Raw genomic sequence first — 9,281 nt, 5'->3', positions numbered from 1 at the left:
TAGCAGTCTACAGAAAGGGAAGTGTAATGGTTCTCTCAACTCAAAATTGCTGCAAAAGGAATTTCATTAATCATAAGGAAGCATTTGTAAACCAAACACTGACAGATTATCATATACACTCTTATTAATCAACATTTATTAAGCAATTCAAACATGAACTTAGCCATGACATTAGAAACTCATGAAACTACATTACCTGAGTATTACAAAGGAAGCCATGCTGCCATATCCATAAGCAATCAAAAACAACTTTTTAACAAATGGTGTCAAAGTTGAAGATAGAGAAAACTAAAAATACAAGAATATTTTAGAGAAAAATAAAAAATCTCCAAATGCTACCCTTTAAGTGAACATAATAATCTTATTCCTACCCTATCCCCCATCCCCACCCCTGAGATACTACTTCTTTTCCCTGTAGACTTACGACAGCATATCAGGTTCTGTGGAGTCCAGCAGATTACTATACTGTAAATATTCTTGCTGCCTCTTCGGGTTACACTTTTTGTTAGATCTTTGAACAGCTACATTTTTATTGCCTTTGCGTTTCTCCAATGAATCAAGCAAGTTAGGCAAGGTGAAGGAGAGAAAAATGAGGCAATGGTCAATTTCACGGATAAGACAGTTGGGACCTTTTAGAGCCGGGACCTCTTCTGAAAAGACACTTGCTGAACAGTTAATACCTCCCCAGTTGACAGTCCTGATGATCACACCTTCCTGTACTCCACTATCTCTGCAAATTTAACTCATGAACATGTATTAACTTTCCACACTCATCCCCGGCCCCTCTTCATTACCTTAATTGTTTGGGGAAAATTTGCTTCACTAACCATCATATCATGAACCATTCACTTTTCAGGAAAACATTCTGAGCAAATTGGTACTGCTGCATTCCTTCTTTCTTTTCACATACAGCATATATTTCAGCACATACCATAGCTGAAAGAAACTTCCTATTAAGACAGTGTAACTGACTGAAAGCATTTTGAGTTGAAAGAACTCTTACTCTCTCAATTCTGCTGACTGCTAGCACAGGGTTAGTATTAAAAACACTTAATGTTAATTTGGAGGAGTTTAACTGACATTAATTGATACCTGCAACTGGATTGGTTTTTTCATTATAATTACCATTGCAAAGCTTGGCTACAGCTCTTTCCTAGGGGAAAGTGAAAAGTCCCACCTAACTGACTCCATCTTTTCAGCACTAGGAGACTCATATTTATACCAATGGACCCAAGATCAGGCCCTTGGATCAGAAAGATGCTTGGGGGAAAAAAAATAGTTAAATCATGCCATAGTCCTGGTTGCAAACACCAATGGAGACTGTTCTGGTATGCTGCAGTGCCAATTCAAGAAACCTTGACAAATAATATTGATTACTTCTTGCCTCATTACATCTTCTAATCCCTAAGATAAGCTATATATGCATTAAAACTTTATTTTGTAACCAAGAAGTAAGTGCTGAAAGCTTAAACTATTATAATGCATTGTACATAAACTGTTTAGCAACACATTCCTTTCACACATCTATTATCTTATTTTGTTTCATTGTCAATGAACAACTTAAAATCAGACCTGTCTTTTAACCCTGACCTAGCACAGTGACTCTGGGAAAAACAAAGCCTTCATAAAACATATTGAAATTAAGAGGTCAGAATGAAGCACAGGCCCAAATAAAGAACTAGCCAACCTTCTATGATATTGCTACTGTTCAACGAGTCTGAAAAACATTAAAATAAATTATTCTTGTGTGTAATCTAGCCCCAACATTAAAGCGGGGACAATCCATATTCTTGCCATAAAGAATCTAAAAAATATAAGCATAAAAATAATGACATTTTACACTATTTTTAATAAACCTACTAACCTAAGTAACTAAGCTAGCTATCTTCCCTAGTCCAGAAAGAACTGATATAATAGTTACTGAAGACTTTCCCAGACATTTCCCTCAGTACAGTCTATTAATTCAAATATAGACAAAGACTTCAATTGTAACTCAAACCAGAGCTATATTGCCTGATAACATAGGCTTGAACTACATACTGGATTTCTACATCTTTATTTTATTCTTAAAACTCTTTTCTAAAATTAAAAAAAAAAATCCTCCCCAGAACTGAATTATCGAGAGACAATTTGTTTAAAATGTCTAAAGTGCTCATGTTCAGAAGGAGCTGCTGCAAACTTGAGGCTTCAAACAGTCTGCACTCCATTGCCATGGTGACAGGAAGGCACTGTCAGACAGGGAGAGGACTTTGCAATCAAGAAGCAGCTGCTGACTGCGCCTGAACCTGGTGAGGAAAGAAGAGATCACCATAAACTGTGCCTGTCACCCAGTGATTACTTCAGCAGTGGGACTAACAGACCATTACAGACCCCTCCTAGACTGCAGTTTCATTTCCAGAATCTTCCAAAAGGAGCATTGCTCAAGCACACCAAAACTCTTCCCCTCTAACATGGAGACATATGCAAATGGGATGAGGATCCTCATATATAAATAACATGTTCAAGACAGCTCAGTATATGCCCACAACCTTAGGACCATAACTGTGTAAAAATCACTACAAGGAGAGGCCATTGCTAGTCCCAAGGGTGGTAATATCTTTTCTTTCTTCCCCCTTTTCCAATCTTTTTCTCTCTCTTTTTTCTCTCTCTGACTCTACTCCTGGCACACAAAAGTAATATTGTTTATATGTTAAAAGATTTTACTAAGCTATTGCCGTTCACGGACGTCACTTTTGCCAAGTTATCACTGCTCATAGTTCTGTGAGTACTAAGTAAAGTTCTGATTTGGTCGAACCTCACGAGTGACTGTTGTCACTCCTGGTTATCACACTGAGAATTAGAAGTTCACCTCCTCCTGCTCACCAAGTGGGAAGAGATACCCCTTTCTTTACAGATCTTACCTGCCCAGGCAGAGCTGATCTCTGAATAGTGCTTGTTACATGGTCAGCCAGCTCAACAGTCAATAGGCTTAAAAAGGCAGACCAATCTATGGAAGTTAAACCACAGAAGAATCAGTTACATTCCTTTCATGCTTGTGCCCTGTTGGTTTCCACATAACATGCGACTTCTACAGATGCAGGATCTTTATAATGTCCTCTGCATACAGGGAGGTGATAATTCTCTCAGATTGACATGTCTCCATGATCTTATTTAATAAATGATGTTTAAAGACATTGCAAGTCTCAGAGCCATCTCTCCTCTGGTGATGATGTTGAGAGCATTAGTGTCAGGCAGCTAAATTTCAGGGTTAACAGCAAGGCATTGAAATATTTGCATCTCACATCATTGAAATATTTGCATCTCACATCAAGATCCAGTTACCCTGACCCACCACAGAAAAATGTTTACTGCTAATATGTGAGATGTGACAGTATGAATGAATTCCAAATAAACTTGTCCCAAATTCAGTAGTCCATATCGCCTTTTATTTTTGCAGTCATCTTCTAACTACTAATTTGGAAGAGATATTCAGGCTTTGAGACTCTGAAACAGTCAGATCGCAGACATAATTCTTCAATGAATGTTCAGTGAGGGATGGTCACAAGTCAAACATTAAAATGTTATTTTTCCTTACATATACAACATCCTCTTCAGAGGGAGGGAGTTCAGAGTATTCTCTTCAAGTTTCTTCCTCTTAAGATTTCCTCTTCTTTTAACCCTTTAGTCATTTGGAATCCCCAAATAGCTACAAGCTCTGGTAGAACCTAAACTTACAGTAGTTACTGGCTCAGTGAGATCTGTTCTGCAACTTCCTCATAGTAACACTAAGAGCTTGTTTTCACAGTAACTGTGTAATGCTAAGCTTTTGCAGGTAAGGTTGTGAAAGAACTGGGATCAACTCTTCTCTGCAGACTGCTTCTCACCCACTTATACTATCATTTTGCCATCTTTTAGATTAATATTGTTAGGAGCAGTGTTGTCTTACTTCTTGCAGGCATTCCAACTCTATTTTGCCTGCACACTGCAATGCTCCCAAATGGCACTTCTGTATGTTCTTTACAGCACTTGCAATTTTTTTTGTCCGGCTACAGCAGAAAATGAAAAAGACATCAAGGCATTCAGATACTCCACCCTGTTTGCTGCCTGCAGTAATGAACAAGATTTTGAGAAGACTATTAGTAGTCACTAACTAACAGAGCCACCAGAGCCTCTTCCAGGATCAGAGTAAATTAATGGCGCAGCATCCATTTCCATTCTTTACACACTGACCACCTCACTGAAACTCCAGAAGCCTTAAAAATACACCTTCACAACACTACTAAAGAGCTAACAGACCCAGTCAAGTCAAAGCCTATACTGGGTGGTATTTATTTGCTTATTACAAAATCCAAGAATCACAGCACAGGCAATTCTGGCACCTTTCAGAGAGCTTTACTTAGACGTCGAATACCTCAAAGGAAAAAACAGCTTTTAAAGCAAGTTAACACTGCATATACTACTTCTGAACTATCATTAAATTGCTCTTAGAAAAATTCAGCTCAATGTAAATTTCTACATACTGGCAAGAATTTGTAAAATTTTATCCAGCACTATACTATAATACTACTATAATAACAATAAACATACCTGTTAGCAGAACTAAAACATTTTCAAACTCAAGAGCTAGTATATTATATTAATTTTAAATTCCCATTCTGTTTTTTATTATAATTCATTGATATTTAAAACAAGGGGTATTCTGTTAATTTTGCGATGATGCACTAGGAGATCACACAAATTCCACTTGGGGTATAATACTTAGAGTTGTGCAAGCTTGACACAGCTGACACCATGTCGAGACATGGAGAATGTACACCCCACCTCATCAGTAAGAAAATAACTTTTTCCTTTAATTATTTATTACTGATCATACATTCTCAGCCTTCTAATATAATTCTATGATTTTAAAATTACACTGCCCTTGAGTAAGTACATGCAAGCAGCACAGGAACAGCATAGCATAATCTCTGTTACTGAATAAAGGACCCTTCTACCCACAGGTCAAACAAATATTAAAACCAATATATATGCATCTATGCATCTCCAGTTAAAGCTCTTTTTCTAAAAAAAACCCCTTGATATGTGGGCACATTGAACCGTCTGAGATCCACGTTTAAAATCAAACTAATGAGCAGTCATTTTATTTAGGATTTGAAAACACAGCAAGGAATTTAAATAAAATATTGAAACAGAGATTCTTATGCATTAATTATCGTTCTTTAATACAAATGCAAATGACCAATCTGAAAAAGGAATACAGGCAGAAAAACTGGATTTTACTGTAGCAGTATCACTACTGGTATTTTGTATTTTGAATGAAAGAAGCTCAAACTACACAACTTTTATTATAACACCTACTTTGAACTTCATAAATAAAGTACACCATCTACAGAAAGAGAACTTTGCTCTATTTCAAGATATTTCTTCCAAAAGAAAATACAAAGAAGCATAAAAAAAAATTAGTCACTTTGTACTGTACTTTGGGAAAAGATACAGAACTCTTGGAAAACTAAGAACAAGAACTCTTCTGTCTAAATAGATTATTAACCAAGAAAAAATTATGTGTCACATTTTCACATTTTGCAAATTGAGAAAGCTTTCAATGAGCCTACAGCTAATACAATCCTTTTACATTTCGAAAAGGGAGAGGAAAAAAAAAAGAAACTTAGAAGAAAGTTCCCGAGGACAGTCTCTTCAAACTGACTCTTCCTTATGGTGGGGCTGAAACAAAAGTTTCTGTGGTATCCAACATATACATAACTCATATGGTCAAAACTACTTGAAGGTAAATTAGGGGAGAAGGAAAAAAGGGAAGCAGGAGAATTCTGACAGCAATAATATCCTAATAGCACAAACAAGATTTTATGTGCCTTATAGATATAATGCAAAATCTACAAACATTTTCTACCTTTTCTAGGCTAGAAGAGGTAACTTGACACACACACAGAGGCAGAAAAAAAATCTAAGGCAGAAAAAAAAAAGTTCCAGCAATATCAAAAATTACCACTGATTTTTTTTTTAACCTTTAAAAACAAAACTTATTACAAGAAAAAAAAATAATCAAGTGAATAAATGCTGGAATACGAAACAGTTTAGTTTCCAGCTGAGCAAATAAAACTAAAATTACATCCCTCACCTTTTTCATTTGCTCCTATCTGGAACAATACTCTTGTCAATTCTTCATGTACATTCACTGGTTAGCATCTGCATCATTTCTAAGGGGAGTTTTGTCTCATGTGGCTGACCCTCTGCTGAATAAGCTTTAATAAGTGTACAGAACTCAAGAGCAGCAACTATGGACTTTAAAGCTTGCTTATCAAGGAGTTATGAAAACCACCGTGTGCACCAGACGCAGAATGCAGAAACAACCACAAGTCGACAGATAAAATAAAAAGAATACATTTATTTCCGTAACCACACAATCTGGGGCAACTCCAATACAGAACCCAAGTAGAGGGAATGTGGTCGCTGTGGAGCTCTGTCCTTGTCAGAAAGCATGTGCATAAAACCTGTCACTTTGCCTAAATTTATGAGGGAAAAGCAGAGTAGTTTGCCACTGTGGTTTGATCTTTCTCACAGCAAGGAATCTCAAGCATGTTTTCAAAGATGGCTCCAATTTTATCACAGGCCTATGTTATCTGAATGTAAAGGATTCTGCTCGCTAAACTCACCAGACAAAGCAATGATTAGCATGATTTATATGTATTTCTCCATCCCAGCTGCAAGGTCACTTGTGTCTATTTTACAATTTGTCCTCACCAACCTTCCACTATATTCTCACAACCACACAATACACGCATAAATTTTTGACTATTATATTCAAAAAACACTTACTAGGATGTATTAAGGTAACTTTTAATGGTGACTATCTAAAAGCAATTTGGAACCACAAATGCTGCAAAAATGACTTGCATAAACTTTATAACTCATAAAAATAACTTGCACAAAAACAATAACTTATGATATATTATTATAAGTATTAAAAATTAAGGCTAGATTGAGGGTTTCTATCCATGATTTACAAGACACACAGAAATTAGATCTGCCATTACTGGGACTGAGAGGACACAGACACACTTCCTCTCACCTGCTGCACTCAGTACCAGAAATGTTTGGCACCTTGGTAATACATGGATTTGGGAATACATTGTGTTTTCTTAAAGCACCAGGACCAAAGGCAATTATTCTGGTTTTGAAGACATATGGTGTCAAAGAAATTTGACAATGTGAATCTTTCTAACTCAAAAATTCCAAACACAAGTAAAAGAAATGCCAATATTTATATGTTTTCAAGCATATCACCAACAATTTTTGGAAATCAAGTACAAAGCTTGTTAAGTACTCACCAGAAGAAAACACATTCTAACAACAGTCCCAGGCTCATAGAATCATTAAGGTTGATGATGAGAGGTCCTTCCCAACTCCCACTGTTAACCCAATGCCACCATGCCTACTAAACCATGTCACAAAGTGCCACACCTACGTTTTTTTAACACCTCCAGGGGCAGTGAGTCCACCACAGTGAGTCCTTGGGCAGCCTGTTCCAACGCTTGACCTGTTCCAACGCTTGACCATTCTTTTGGTAAAGGAATTTTTCATTATATCAAATCTACACTTCCCCTGGCACAATTTGATGTTGTCTTCCCTCAACCTATCACTAATTACTTGGGAGAAGAGACTAGCACCGACCTCACCACAATCTCGTTTCAGGTAGTTTTAAAGAGCAATAAGGTCTCGCCTCAGCCTTCTCCAGACTAAGCAAACCCAGCTCCCTCAGCCACTCCTCATAACAGTTGTGTTCCAGACCCTTCATCAGCTTTGTTGCCCTTCTCTAGACACGCTTTAGCACCTCTAAGTCATTCTTGCAATGAGAGGCACAAAACTGAACACAGTACTTGACGTGCAGCCTCACCAGCACTGAGTACAGAGGCACGATCACTTCCCCAGTCCTGCCAGCCTCACCATTCCTAACAAAAGCCAGGATACTGTGGGCCTTCTTGGCTACCTGGGCACACTGCTGGCTCATGGCCAGGTAGCTGTCAACCAGCACTCCCACGTCCTTTTCCATGTGGTAGATTTCCAACCCTTCTTCCCCGAGCCTGTAATGTTGCATGGGGTTGTTGTAACCCAACTGCAGGACTCAGCACTTGGCCTTGCTGAATCTCATGCAATTTACCTAGACCCACCGACCCAGCCTGCTCACATCCCTCTGCAAAACCTTCCTACCCTTGAGCTGATTGACACTTCTGCCTAATCTGGTACCATCTGCAAACTTACTGAGGGAGTACGTAATGCCTTCATGCAGATCACTGGTAGAGATATTAAACAGAACTGGCCCCAGCAGTGAGGCCTGGGGAACACCACTTGTGACTTGACACCAAATGGATTTAGCTCTGTTCACCACTCTCTGGGCTCACCTATCCAGCCATTTTTTTTACCCACCAAGACACCCGTCTAAAGCCTTTTTTTATCCTTTAGACATCTGTCTAAAGCCACAGGCCACCAGCTTCTCTGGAAGATTGCCATGGGAAATGGCACCAAGGGCTTTACTGAAGTAGAGGCAGATAACATCCACAGCCTTTTCCTCATCTACTAGGCATGAGTTACCTGGTTACAGAAGGATATCAGGCTGGTCAAGCAGGACCTTCCTTTCATGAACCCATGTCAGCTGGGCCTTATTCCTTGGTTGTCCTGCATATGCCTGGTGAGTGCATCCAAGATGAACTGCTCCACAATCTCTCCTGGTACTGCGGTCAGTCAGACAGCCCAGTAGATCCCTGGATGCTCCTTCCAGCCTTCTTGTAGACAGACATCACACTGCCAAGCCTTCAGTGGTCTGCAACTTGCCCTGTTAACCAGGACTGCTGATAAGTGATGGAGAGTGGCTTGGCAAGCTCCTTCACCCTCTCAATACTCTCAGGTGGATCCCATCCGGCCCCATAGACTCCTGAGTGTCCCGGTGGCATAGCAGGTTGCTGACTGCTTCCTCCTGGATTATTAGAGGTTTACTCTGCTCTTCATCCTTGTCTTCCAGCTCAGGGGGCTGAACACCCTGGAGATAAGTGGCCCATAAAGACTGAGCCACTAACCACTTAAGCCTTTTCCTCAACCTCAATGGCAATATTCTCCTCCCTCCCCCTGTATCCAATAAAAGATGGAGATTCTTCCTGGCTCTCTTTTCCTTACTGTATTTGTAAAAACATTTTCTGTTACCTTTTACAATAGTGGCCAGGTTGACTTTGAGCTGGGCTTCTGCCTTTCCAATTTTCTCCCTGTATGACATAGAGATCTCTGTACTCCTT

Source organism: Cuculus canorus, chromosome Z, assembly GCF_017976375.1.
Source record: "Cuculus canorus isolate bCucCan1 chromosome Z, bCucCan1.pri, whole genome shotgun sequence".
In the NCBI taxonomy this organism is placed as follows: domain Eukaryota; kingdom Metazoa; phylum Chordata; class Aves; order Cuculiformes; family Cuculidae; genus Cuculus; species Cuculus canorus.
This window is presented reverse-complemented; position numbering follows the sequence as displayed.